At 40.9% G+C, this 14,656-nt stretch overlaps 1 protein-coding gene and 1 non-coding gene across 51 annotated transcripts in view; one reads left to right on the top strand and one right to left on the bottom strand.

The window, feature by feature from the left end:
- Positions 1-14,656, bottom strand: part of Magi1 (membrane associated guanylate kinase, WW and PDZ domain containing 1) — a 608,477-nt gene that overhangs the window by 204,544 nt on the left and 389,277 nt on the right. The window lies entirely within an intron of this gene.
- Gm22840 lies at positions 10,619-10,754 on the top strand. The gene has a single exon (XR_003956586.1). It is a non-coding gene; the product is annotated as a small nucleolar RNA SNORA44 (small nucleolar RNA).

Consider the following 14,656-nt stretch of genomic DNA (forward strand, 5'->3'; position numbering starts at 1 on the left):
TCTCCTGTTACAAACCTGCATAGCAGGTTTCAAGTACTCAGGTCAAGAGGGTGTAAAGAGCACTGCATATATGAAGAACTTCAATGCTGTTCTAGTCACAGAGCCTTAAGATACCTGTAAGAGCTGGGTGAGCCCATGTTATCAACTTTATATCAGAGTTACCTGACTCCTCAATACACAAAGCTCGAGATAAAAAGGACAGAAGAGACTAAATATGCACCATTAATGGGGTGCACTAAAAATTAGAACGTCTATGCTCTCACAACAAGTAGCAGTCCTCTGGCTTTGCAGGGAATGAAGACGAACCTCCACCTCTCAGTAAAGAAAGGTCCAGACCCTTTGCTAAGGTTCTGAAATTCACTGTTCACAGCACTGTATCAGAGGCAACTCCTGGTGACTACCTCCTCAGCCACTGGCAACACAGAGATACTCCTCTTTATCTAGGCAAGTAAACCATGAGAGTTGCCAGAAGGGCCTATTCCACCCAAAGGAAAAGGAAGAGGGGAGGCACCGACAAGATGTAACATAGGTTAAATTTAAGGTGAATGATCCTTTAATGAAAATTGCAAAGGTTACTTCTGGTCAAATTTCATATTGTGACTATCTGTGGAGAGCAATTGTAATTTGCAGGTGTTAGTTCTTATAAATTTGACAGAGGGGCAATGTCTGTAACTCCACCCAGAGGTATTGGGACAATGTCTAGGAACAGCTTTGGGTGTCCCATGATGACAGATAGGTACTACTACCATTTACAATGCAGAGGCAAGAATATTAAATCATCTTCCATACTTAAAATCGTGGTGTACATGGAACTGTTCCACAAAGATGACTAGTAAGACTCTCAAAGTTTGTAAAATATAAAGTGAAGTATACATTTAGGCTTCCTTTAAATATTGATGTAGAAAAAAAAAAAAAACCAAATGTGCTAAGTAGATGAAGTATCACAAATCTATGAGTGGAATATTATTCACTGTGAAAAGAAGGAATTTGACATGGGATCCAGTTCCCAGCACTGGTGCATGGGAGCGGGGAGTAAAGTGGGGTGAAGGGAGTCGGGGATAATAAGGCAGAATAGACCAGATTACAATACTGCGAATTTACTGTATTCCAGGAAACATCCTCAATATTTTACAGTAGTGTCCCACCAAATCTGCCCTCAAAGGAGAAGGGTACTCAAGGGACAGGAAAAAGGCCAGTGTTCCAAGAGCAAGTCCATTGCCTACTGTGTTGGACAACCATCAAGTCACTGCTGTACTCTCTAGTGGAAGGCTGATGTCTACTTTAAAAAGTCATAAGGTGATAAGTGGCTACCTGGCAAATGTGGAGAAGGGACTGAGAGGCCTGAGTTGCTATGGCCCTGGAAGCAGAAGCTACGGTTAGTTTAAAGTGCCATTACCAGATGCATGGTATTATGCATTGCTGTCTTACACTGATTCTTATACCACTGTTATCTAAAGTGGGAAATCAAAGGCCCATGGATGTCTAGATTCAAACTTAGACCTGACCAGTGACAGAAAGCCCATGTCCCTCCCATTACTGAGACAGTTAATCACTATCGTCAACTTGGCTGTACAATGACCTAGGAAGGACACCTCTGGGCCTATCTTTAAGAGTGAGTTTACAGAGAGGTTGAACTGAGAAGGACAGGCCAACCTGAACATGGTGGCACTGTCACAGAGGCCCTGAGACTGAATAAAGAAGAGAAAGGGGGGAAGCCAGCTGAAGATGGTCCAACTCTACCTTCTCGAACCATGAGCCCAACAAACCTGTGCTTCCTAAAGTCATTTTTATCAGGTATTCTGCTATAGCATAAGAACAAACAGAATAAAGGAAGAACCAGAACACGAGCACTGGACTTATTCATCACTAATAATCAAAGACGGACAAAACCTATAAGGTCTGTTTCCAACTCTCTGTTCCTGTAAGTGTAGCCTACTCAAGAATTTCTACCTCAATTACATATTTTTAATGATTTATTTTTATTTTATGTGCATTGGTGGTTTGCTTACATGTATGTCTGTGTCACAACGTCAGATCTCTTAAAACTGAAGTTACAGACAGTTGTAAAGCTGCCATGTAGGGTACTGAAAATTGAACCTAGGTAGGTCTTCTGGAAGAGCAGCTAATGCTCTTAACCACTGAGCCATTGCTCCAGCTCTAACTGCATATTTTTTAAGGAAAAAAATTTAAAAATGAAGACAGTTAATCATTTTGTCTCTATTATCATAATTATTTTCTTTTAATAAAAATGAGATCTTTTATATCAAATAATTTATTTTCCTTATATTAGAGGCATATTTAAAATCCATCAGGGAAAAATACATGAATACGTGAACAAAATTCTAAATAAAATAACAATATACCACCGTTAAGAAAGGATTCTCTCAACAATATAAGACAGATTAGACATAAGAAATTCGATCAGGATGGCAGTGGTGCCATGTATTTCTACTACCAGCACTTAGGAGGCAGTGACAGGCAGATCTCTGTGAGTTCGAGGACAGTCTGCTCTACAGAGTGAGTTCCAGGACACCTGGGGCTACAAAGAGACTCCAAAGGAAAACCAGGAAAGAAAACCTCTCAACAAGGCTAGGGGTAAGGCACTTTAGTAAAGTACTTTCTATATAAGGAAGGCTGAGTTTCATTTGCTTGCCTGCACTCGCGCAGGGAGCTGATAATAATAATAATAACAATAATAATAATAATAATAATAATAATAATAATAACAATAATAATCTGATTGATAAATCTGATTATTGTTCTCAAAAGCTCAATAAAGAAAACCTATGCAAATACTTTGTGATCATGGAAAAAACATTTGAGAAATTCTAATACTGATTTAAAAAAAGCAAGAAAGAGAAAATAAATAATCTGTTACAAGATATCTGATCACAGTGCGAATCCCAGGGTAGTGGTATTTACTGAGAAGAACCTGTTTCTTTCTCCTTGTGGTGTGGCTCATCCCTTAGCACATCCACTAGATGGAACACAGATGTGATCATAATACATGTCTTTAATCCCAAACAATAAAGATAAAGTTAGCTTGCAGAAGGAAGCACCCATGTTTGAAAGCGACGTCTGACTGAGTGGTGGACAAAGTGATGAATCAGAGAAAGATCTGACAGAATAGGATATGCCCAACTCTCATGAGAAAGGAGAGAATAGAAAGGCTACTTAGAGCAGAAAAAAAGAAAGAGGGAAGCAGTTTTACCAGGAGAGTTTTAGAGACAGGTTGCAGAGGGAGAACAAGCTAGACACAAGTGAAGACAGAAAGAGTCAGAAAATGAGGAGGAGCCAGAAGATTACAACGATTGCTAGAGTTAGTTCAAGGCCAAGCATAAATAACTCAGTCTTGGGGTTCACAGTGTGATCAAATATCCTGCAACAAACACCAACTTTTGTCAGACTATAGCTAGATTAGAATGGAAAGAAGGCTTACAATAGACCTTCACTAGCATTCATACCTGCTGGTCAGAGGGAGGGTATCTTGGAGAGACCTAGGCCAGTACCTATGCCAGTACTTAGTACTAACTAATGCAGTACTTAATACTGAGACAGAGAGCTTCCCCTGCAATTTTAAATAAGAGACATACATCTGCTTTTCTCTATTCTACTCAACACATTACATCAAATACTCCCAGAAAGAACACCAAGGAAAGGAAAGGAAAGGAAAGGAAAGGAAAGGAAAGGAAAGGAAAGGAAAGGAAAGGAAAGGAAAGGAAAGGAAAGGAAAGGGGAAAGGAAAGACAAGTGAGATGGGAGATGGTAGAGCAAGCTGCTGATTTTCCCCGGATAGCACAGTTACCATGCATTCTGCAGCAGTTCCATGACCAAGCCTGGTAGGGAACCTCCCCGCTCCCCATTTGCTTAAGTATTAACCACAACTGTTTTCCCTACACCAGGCAGAGAAGCCACCACCACATAGACCATCCAACCCACAAGCTGAAAATATCTGCTAAAGGACTTTGAAGAAAAAGGTTTCTAACCCCTGATCGATGCAGACAATCGGATTCAATCTGTAATATTACAGATCACAAGAATGATGTCCAAAAATATATTTCTATCCACTTACAATCTGTAGTCAGAACTGAAATGCTAAAGTAGCACTTATTGTAGCATCAAAAATATGTAATATTGAAAACTAAATCTGACCACACAGTGAAAGGAAAGAACAGGATCTTGAGACTATACACACATACACATTCTCTCTCTCTCTCTCTCTCTCTCTCTCTCTCTCTCTCTCCACAAATAAATATTAAAACAAAAAATTTAAAAGGAAAAACCAATACCTTTAAAGACTCACTTTATTGGGGGCAGGATATGTGCTGTAGATGGAACAGGGGCCCTGCATGGGCCAGGGAAACACTGTACCACTTAGCCAGACCCCTGGCCCCACAGGAATATTGTTAAAACGTAAACTGACTCTAAATAGATCTAAGTTTACATATTTGATGCAGCCCTAACTAAAATTCCAGCTTACATTTGTAGCACTGCAAACAGGGGCTCTAAAATTCATGTAGAACTTTTCTGCAGAAGTTTTCCAATCACCAAAATATACTTAAAGATGGACAAGAAGGTTTAGCTCTAATTTCAAGACTTATCGATTCCCAATCACCAACACAGTGCTATCCTACTCTGTAAAAAAGAGACAATGCAAATATTCACTTGCACAGCATATATGACCTCATGCTTACAGACAGAGGTACAGATACAATCTAGTGGAGGAATGAAACATTTTCAAGAAATGGTAGAAAGCCAACTAAAAGTCCAAATTAAAAGGAAACAAACAAAAGGCCAAACCAAAACCCCGCAATATCATCAGTGTGTGACGGCACACGCCTTGAATCTCAGCACTGGGAGGCAGAGGCTGAGGCAGGGCGACCTCTATGACTTCAAGACTGGCCTGATCTACCCAGTGACTTCCAGACCAGCCAGAGCTACATAGTAAGACTCTGTCTCCACACCCCTGACTCCACTAAACAAACAAACAAACAAACAAACAAACAAACGGATCCGGAACATAAAAGGACAATCCCAAAACTACAATATTTATAAAGGAAATAAGAGAAAACCCCTCTGAGCCCCCATTTCAGGAAATGTGATAGCAAGAGCGTGATCCCTCCATATTACAAGGGGTAATGTGGACTGCCATAAAATCCAAACTTCTGCCCTCTACAAGAGAGTATAAAATCAGAAAAACACAGAGCACAGCAAACCAAATATTTGATAAGCAACATTTATTGATACTATGTAAAAAATTCTAGAAATGCATTAAGAAAATAAAATAACCCGCACAAAAGGAGCAAAATATTTCAGGATACACATCCAAAAGGAAGATGCATGAAAAGGAAGTGAGGACACAGAAAGACTCAACGTCATCTGCTATCGAGAATGAAGTCGAACTATACACTATGAAAGGATGAAAGTTAGAAAGACTAGCCAAGAGGCTGAAGAGATGGAGCAGTGGTTAAGAGTCATACTGCCCTGGCAGCAGAACTGAGTCTGATTCCCAGCGGCCACCTTAGAAAGCTCACAACTGACCAGCTACCAAAAGTTCCTCAGCTGGCACCAGCACTGCTCGCACATACCCACACAAGACAGCCACCTCCTCAGAGACTCATCGTCATCATCAAAGAAGACTGGCCAGGCTGACACCTGTTTAAAATGTGGGAAAACGGAAATCTCATATGCTTACAGGTGGGGAAGGATCATGCCAGAGGCCCTCTGGAAATGTTGGTGTGTTGCCTAAATTTTCAGATTAAGGCAACATTCAGCCATTCCACACCTAGATTATTCTTCTTCTCTTCCTCCTCCTCCTTTTTTTTTTTTTTTTTTTTTTTTTTTTTTTTTTTTTTTGGTTTTTTGAGACAGGGTTTCTCTGTATAGCCCTGGCTGTCCTGGAACTCACTTTGTAGACCAGGCTGGCCTCGAACTCAGAAATCCTCCTGACTCTGCCTACTGAGTGCTGGGATTAAAGGCGTGCGCCACCACGCCCAGCCCACACCTAGATTCTTACAGAAGAGAAAAGAAAGCCTAAAACCATACAAAGACTTACTTGCAGATGTTCACAACAGCCCCAAAATAGAAACAACAGACATTTCTACCAGCACAGAAGTAGGTAAATTATGGCGTCTACACATAAGAAGCACAATTCTACTTGGCAGTTAAACAGTAAACCACAGCTATATCCTATAACATGAATGGATCTCAAGGAATTATGCCAGTGAATAAAGCATAATTCACCATTATGCTTTGATTGAAGCCAGACTGGTTCCTTCACAAAAAGAATACATACTGCATGACTTCACTTGCATAAAATTTCTAAGAAAAGCAACCTCATGCCTAGCAATAGAATATGTATTGGGGCTGGAGAGATGGCTCAGCAGTTAAGAGCCCAGACTGCTCTTCCAGAGGACCAAAGTTCAATTCTAAATTCACATGGTGGCTCACAACTGCCTGTAACTGCTGTTCCAAGGGATCTACCACCCTCTTAGCATCTCTGAAGTTACGGCACAGACATACACACAGTCAAAACACATAAAAGAAAATATTAAAATTAAAAAAAAAGAAATTTATATATCATTTGTAGGAATGGGAAAAGTATAGGGTGGATAAGAGTAATTACATATAGGTACAAGAAAACCTACACAAACGAAACGTGACTGTGGTTTTGTCCCCTCTCATTGGCTGGTCTTGGTATGTTGCTTGGTTTCACTCCTGAATACCAGTCATTCTCCTGTTTCAGTATTCCAAGCAGCTAGGACTAAAATCTATAAAACTGGGCCTATGTTTTTGACCAGTTTTAATTATGGTGATGGCTTCAATTTTTTTCAAGATGAGCAATACATTGTATATAAAATCTATCTCAATAAAGAAGGTTTTTAAAGGTCTTTGATTTTAATTTTTAACTGTTTTCTAATTGTCTGGCGTGTTAACAAATACAGGCATTTTGTTCAATTGTATTTACAAACTACGTGATCAACATTTTAACCTAAATTTCTCCACTTTCTGTCTCTTTCTCCTATCAGAGTCTCCCAGCAATCAAGCCACCATGTATTAGGAATCTCTTCAGCAATTCTAATAGCTGTTTTCTAAAGATTCATCTCCGGGCACTAATGCAATCAACATAATTATAATAACGCATGTGACATACTAGCATGAGAATCAGTGGTGATCCTGTCATTCCCGTGCAGATATTGCTAATAAAACACTGTGTTCTCTTCTCTAGATAAAGGATCCTCGTTCTTACAGACTAGAGTTACTCCCACCTCTGCTACTCTAGAAGTTTAATGTATGCTGCTGACTACAGCAAGCAAACACTTGATTTTTCACCCATACCTGGCTTTCTCTGGGTCATCCTGTTGACTTGCGACAATCAAAGAAAATGAGCATTGTATTTCTCCTTTGAATTTAAATAACGATTTCCTCTAAGAGCCAATTTAGGACTCATACATTCCAGGAATCCCCCTATTGACTAAACTCAGGTTGTAACAAGTCTGACTTTTTTTTACATCCTTTCAACGTTCTTCTATGCTCAACATGACCACACTCATCATCTGCTGCCAGGATCGTCCTTGAGGCAGCTCGCTTCTCACCTGAGAAATGGTTGAGCCAATATCTATATTGAAGAGTCATCATGGGGACTAGGAATGACGTATGGTTACCATTGGGATGCATGCTGCAAGAACACACAGATTTGTTTAACTTATATAATCCAAGTACTCAGAACAGGGCTGGTATTCAGTAAAGGTTCAATAAATATCTATTGAATAAAGGAATATGTAATGGGCCTTTCACATGAAACACACACAAAGAATTCAATCCATACACAATGTTCTGTAAGAGCTGAAATTGTAAAATCACTTTAGATGTTCTTTATGTCGCTTATAATCAATTTCTAAAGTCAAGAACAGAACCAGACCACAAGGGAAGCAAAGGATCTTGACTCTCCAAAGTAAAAAACAAAGGCAGAAAACTTTAGTAATTTCACGTAAGAGCAGGTTATACAATATATTAACCAGAGAGAGAGAGAGAGAGAGAGAGAGAGAGAGAGAGAGAGAGAGAGAGAGAGAGAGAGAAGAAACTAGGCTAGTGCAAGAAACCTTTGATGAAGTTATGTCTTAGTTACCTTTCAAATGAAATCGGAAGAGACAGGATGATTAGCTAGACATTTATAGAAGAAAGTGTTTAACTGGGGCTTACCGGAAGAGAATGAGTTCAAGACCATTATGGTAGGGAACACAGAAGAAGGCACACATGACCTCAGAAGTATCTGAGAGCTTACTTCTTGATTCACACAAGTGTTAGAGGGTGGTGGCACACGCCTTTAATCCCAGCACTCTGGAGGTATAGGCAGGCAGATCTCTGAGTTCAAGTCAGCCTGGTCTACAGAGCAAGTTCCAGGACTGTCAGGGTTACATAAAGAAGCCCTGTCTTGAAAAATAACAAAGCAAAACAGAACAAAATTGATCCACACAAACAAGGGGCAAAGAAAAACATTGGAAATGGTGAGGGCTTTTGAAGCCTCAAAGCCCATCCCCAGTGACAGAACTCCTCCAATAAGACCATACCCCCAATCCTTCCAAACTAGTTCTACCAACTGGAGACCAAGTACCTAAATATATGAGCTAATGAGGGTGATGCTCTTTCAAACTAAAACATGTAAGAGTGATATGAAGGAAATATCAGTACCAGAGCCATGCCTATATTCAAAGACATTCTAGGATAAAAGAAAAAGCATGAATTCTCATCTATCTCTACTTAAAATACTGTATTTTACTTTTTTACATTGTATGTGTTTGTTTGCCTGCGCATATGTCTGTGCACCACTGAGTGGCTGGTGCTTACAGAGGCCAGGAGAGGGTACTGGACCCCTGGAACTATAATTATAAAGTGTAATAGAGTCATGCAAAGGCTACAAATCAAATCAGAGTCCTCTGAAAGAGTGGTTAGTACTCTAAACTCCTAAGCCATCTCTTCAGCCCCTTGAAATACAATTTAAAACATATCCAAAAATAATAAAATGATTCCTAAGTTTTTCAGTAATATTAAATTGCACACCTCTCTTACTTTATCCCGATTACCCATCTGCATAAAAGTTAACACTGTCTTAGAAGTGTACTATTTAAATTCTCCACAAAATGTAGTGGTCTACTCTGCTTAAGCTCAATGCTGCCTGTGAGTTTCCAGTGTGAGAAAAGCTCACTGCTTCTGCAGGTGAGTCCCAGGATGAAGTAGGCTTACATTTAAGGGTCGGCAGTGTACATAATAAGGTCAGTACTGATGTGGGGAGATTTATGTCTCCCAGCTCAGTCTCCCTCTGGACTCGGCCTCTAGGATGTTTTCCCCCACTGCATTCCTTTTTGTGAGTGATTGATGCATGACAAGTGTCTCAGTGTATCTGCCTCATCTCACACATGCACATCCTTGGCTTGTGTCCCGTGAATGAATAAATATGACAATGAGACCCTCCTGGGAAGGCAACAGTGGCCACCCCACCACACCTTGGCTCTCTACTCAGCTACCCTTCAAGCTGATGGAGGATTCTGCCTGTAGCCAGGAACCTGAGCTCCTATAAATCACTAGCAATGTCCTCAAGCAACCAAGACCAAAGCAACTCTGGCACGAAGGTTATGCTGTCCTTAAGTAATCACATTTTGTTGCTTCCTAAAAATTCACAGTTTTATCCTGAGATGAAGTAGCACCATTTCTGCCAGGAATCACATTGCAGAAACATGGTTGTTTTGTTTCTGGACATACTATATTTGATAAAATTAGAAGGAAGCCATTCAGCAATCTTCTTGGAGGAGGAGGAGGAGGAGGAGGAGAAGGAGGAGGAGGAGGAGGAAGAGGGAATTTTCAACCAGCTTTTAAGAGGCAGGATAAAGAAAACACAGGGAAACATTTTTTGCAGGTTTCAAATCCCACTTGCAACACTGATCCAGCACAAGAAATGGAAGAGATGGATGCCAAATGCTACTGAACATAATTAATCTTGTATGAAAACTTGGTCACAAGGGACAATGAAATCTCCCTGGTCAAAGATTCTCTCAATAAGAACAGATGCCCCCTGCAAACTCTCTAAAATCTGCTGCATTCTGGGAGTCCACAAAACAGGAGACACACTTGGCACTGAACCTCCCAATGCAAAAATGAGACTGGACAGCTAGGTTAATGTAATGAGCCATAAGGTAGCAGCCTTGAAGAACTGCCCAGTCTCACTACTGTGGGAGTCCTGGAGTCAGAGTGACAGATTCTATGAGGATAACAGAAATTTTCCAGATGAAATAACAGACACTTAACAAAACCCAGTATCACATGGCACTGAGGTGATGAAGACGCCAGGTGGGACCCTCCAGCAGAGCTTCTGCGAAGGTACCTCAGCACCTCTGTTGCCAGTGGGTGGACCGTTGAGCTCCAGACAGACACACATGTAAACCTGGTACCAGCTATGGTGAGTGGGAGAGAACTCTCTCCCTGCTATCAGACACCATCTCATCAAATTTGCTTTGCAAAGAGGATCTGACAGTCAAAACATTCAGTTCTAGATCCTCAGAAATTATAGACAGATGAGAAAGGTGAATGAATCTTGATTTGTAAAGACGAACCAAGAAAATAATAGTATGTTTCCAGGGACTTACGCTGAGTTATGGTCATGGAATCCCCAACCATATCACAGAGCGAGACGGAGACACTCTGACAGCTTGGCTCAGGTCAGCACAGTACCTGTGGCTGTTATTATCTTTCTGAGAAGGTAGAAAGGAGAATAGAAACATCCTATACATATGACATAAAACAGACTGTGTGGTGGTTTGAATATGCTTGGCCCAGGGAGTGGTATTATTTGGAAGTGTGGCCTTGTTAGAGTAGGTGTAGCCTTGCTGGAAGAAGTGCATTACTACAGACATGGGCTTTAAGACCCTTGTCCTCGCTGCCTGGAATCAGTCGTCTCCTAGCAGCCTTCAGATAAAGATGTAGAACTCTCAGCTCCTCCTGCACCATGCCTGTCTGGATGCTGCCATGCTCCTGCCTTGATACTAGACTGAACCTGTGAACCTGTAAGACAGCCCCAGTTAAATGTTATCCTTATACAGGCTTTCAGCAGAAGATGTGGCCCAGATTAAAGGTGTCTACCACCATGCCTGGATCTGGAACTTGTCTTGTCCCAGGCTGACCTTGAATTTAGAGATCTACTTGCCTCAGTCTTCTGGGATTAAAGGTGTGTAGTACCTTGCCTGGGCCTGAGCTTTTCATGGCCACTATGCCTCAAGATCTCCATGTCAAGACCTGGGTCAGAAGCCTGTGTCTTCCAGCCTCAAGATCTGGATCACAACAGGTGTGCCCTCCACTTGTGGATTGTAGTTCATTCCAGATGTAATCAAGTTGACAACCAGGAATAACCATCACAGACTGATGAACGGATAATGAAAATGTGTTATGCTTATACAATGGAAAAACACTCAACAGAGGAAAAGTCAAATTTGCAGGCCAATGGACTGAACTGGAAACCATCATCTTGAGTGAGAAAACTCAGATGAAGAAAGACAAACCATACGCTTGCTTTCTTGAAAATACATATTTTAGCTTTTAAGCTTTAGATATGTGTGTTTTCATTTGGAATGCCCACTCAGGTTAGGAAACTAGTAAAGGCTTATATGGGAGCAGGGATTCTTTGAAGCAAGGGGAGATGGACTATAATGGTAGAGAGAGAGGAAAGAGAGAAAACGTGGAATAGAAGGCATCAAGTGGAGTGGGGGATAGAAAGGAAGGGCAGATGAGGGAATGTGGGGAGCAAGAGCTAACAGTAAATTCCTTTTGGAAACACTACAGAAGATAATATACATATGTATGTATGTATGCATGCATGTATGTACACATACCCTGTAATCACTGGCTACCAAATAAAAACCCCAGAACGAGAATGGGTCAATTCTTTTTGAGTCGATGACAGAGCTATGTTACAGGTTATTATCAGCGACTTCCAGAAGTTGATGGTAAGATCCTATTGCTGAACACACCACACCCTTGAGTTTAGTAGACAAAACCTGAATAATTCCAGCTTCAGATGACAACCCAAATGAAATGGGGAAAATCTCTTGGAGCCCTACTCCTATATATAGGCCCACAAGCAACTCGTGACTTCTGAGAGAGGAAGAATAGTTTTCCTCAGGGACAAGCTCCCTAGTTGGTTATCCAACACCACATGGTCAGCCCAGAAACATACATACAAGTAACACTAAAAGACTCAGCAGGTTGTATTTATGCATATATTTACATACACTATATATATATGTATATATATATGTATGCGCGTGGTGTTGAATCATATCAATCCCAACCCTAACTTAGACAATATTAATAACAATTAAAGAAAAAGAGGACAGGAATTGAGAGGAAGCAGGGTCGAGGGAGCATGGAAACAATGAAGAAAGGATAATGATGCATATTTTTATTAAAAATAAAATATTTTAATAAAAATATATCATGAAGATACCCAATCACTTTCTTATTGGATTTAAGGCCCACTCTACAAGCCCAGCACTGTTAGTGAGGCCAAGCACCCGTGGCAAGGCAGGTCACAGAGCCTAGGAGAAAACCTACTATTACTATTGTGCTGAAGTGACATAGCATTAGAATGACTCCTAATGACATATCGCCTTACCCTAAGATCAGTGTGTCTGCCTCTCCACCCTCACCAGGGATGCTTCTTACACAAGAGAGGAATTAACACTGAAAATACAACTGCCCAATGCACAGAGAATAAGGAACTTCAGTGTGCTCAGTTCAAATGGGACATCCAGATCACACCCCTCCCCCTCAAGGATCAGAGATCTTAATGGCAGGGAGACAGGAATAGTTTAAGGGCCAAGAAGGATGTATTATTACAAGGAAATAGTGGCGTTTTTTTTTCCCCTTGTTTACTTTCGGTTTGGGTTTTTGTTGTTGTTTTATCTTTGTTTGTATACAAGAGAACATATGCACGTAAGAACTCACAGCAATTGTGACAGAAGACACAAAACCTGTGCAAACCCAAGCCAAACAAATCTCCAACAAATGGGGAGGCAGGCAAGTCCCCTACTGCGGAGTGACTGGGAAAGGCAGAGTCCGTTTTCTTTGATGTGTGACCTCTGATGGAAGGGCCACACTCCACACCCAGGCTACCTCAGAACTGACTTAATGGATTTAAAACAGACATGGTACAGAGAGAAAACACAAAGTTGGGCGGGCGGTGAGGCAGAGGCAGATCTGGGAGGGGTTGGGAGAAGAGATGACTATGATTGAAATACAGTGTCTGAAATGCTCAAGGAATAAAGCATTAGGTTTTAAAGTTTTTCACTTAAAAAGGAAAAAAAAAAAAAAAAAAAAGGACGGGGTGTAGCTTAAGATCAAAGTATTTGGAAGGCCATGACTATCATTCCCAGCACTGTAAAAAGGGGGAAAAATGGCTAATAAAACTTAATGAAGTCACTTATATTCTGTCTTCATTCATCAGTGTATTTTCTATTATAAAATTATAATGATCACATATGTTCTGATGACTATCAATCAGAAGTGGTAGTGCAAGCCTGGAATCCCTGTGCTCAGGAGGCAGAGACGGGATCTCTGTGAGTTTGAAGCCAGCCTGCTCTACATAGAGAGTTGCGAGCCAGCCACAGCTACATAGTGAGACCCTGTTTCAAAAGGACTACCAGCTCCCTCAATGCAAACCCTTTTTTTTTTCCTGTCTCATTTACTGATTTGTCCCAAGACTAAGTCTGAGTCTACTGTCGGGTAAATTCATCTAAAAGAAAAAAAAAAAAAAAAAAAAAAGAAAGAAAAGTTTGTTGATGAAATTCCCCAAACAAGGAGAATAGCATCTGGAATGAAGAAGTCTGTATCACTGAACAACAGGGAGAGCAACTGACAGCCATTCTCAGACTGCTTTCCACTGAGTCAGGGACTAGGCTATACAAAGTAACTATATCCTTTCCGTGCAACTAGCATCATTTTATCAGGGTTTGATGTTAACTTTCTCTCGGGCTCTCTTTTTCCCTCACGAGCAAGCGCTGTCAGTTAACAGTGCCAGAAGTGAGCACATGACTCAAAGTTAAACACCAGAGCTGCTTCCTAAAATTCAACTTTGGTGGGATAAAAAAAGACTCCGTAGGAGCTAGGTCTCCCTACCACAAGTCACGTTTCTTACGTCAAGCAGAGTGTAGGCTGATTACAGTTGTACTCAATTCTGTAGTTGTGCCTACCTATGAAAGAGAGGGAGAGAGAGATCTTTCCATCAAAGAACAAAATGAACTAAGACCCTGCCCCATGCAGAAGGGATAATCAAGCACCCCAGAATCCTAAAGGGCACACTAAAACATCAGTAATTTTCTTTCCACCTTTTTCTCCTACAAAGCATACACAGATTGAATGCATACACATCAATGCTGCTTAGATATGTGTTAAATACATATGCTTCCCAATCTGCTCCACGTCTGTAAATGCCCTTCTTTAGAGTAAAGGGCAAAATCTTGCCATCTTCCCTCCTACACAGCCCGTCAAACTTTACCTTGAGCTCAGGCCCATAGCTGCTTGCTGCCCCCACAACTGACAGCTGTATGAACCTTCACACTGTCCTTCCTCACCTAGGCTGCCTTTCTGTCAAGAGCCTCCTGAGCTGGCC

The sequence above is a fragment of the Mus musculus genome, chromosome 6, assembly GCF_000001635.26.
Source record: "Mus musculus strain C57BL/6J chromosome 6, GRCm38.p6 C57BL/6J".
NCBI lineage: Eukaryota > Metazoa > Chordata > Mammalia > Rodentia > Muridae > Mus > Mus musculus.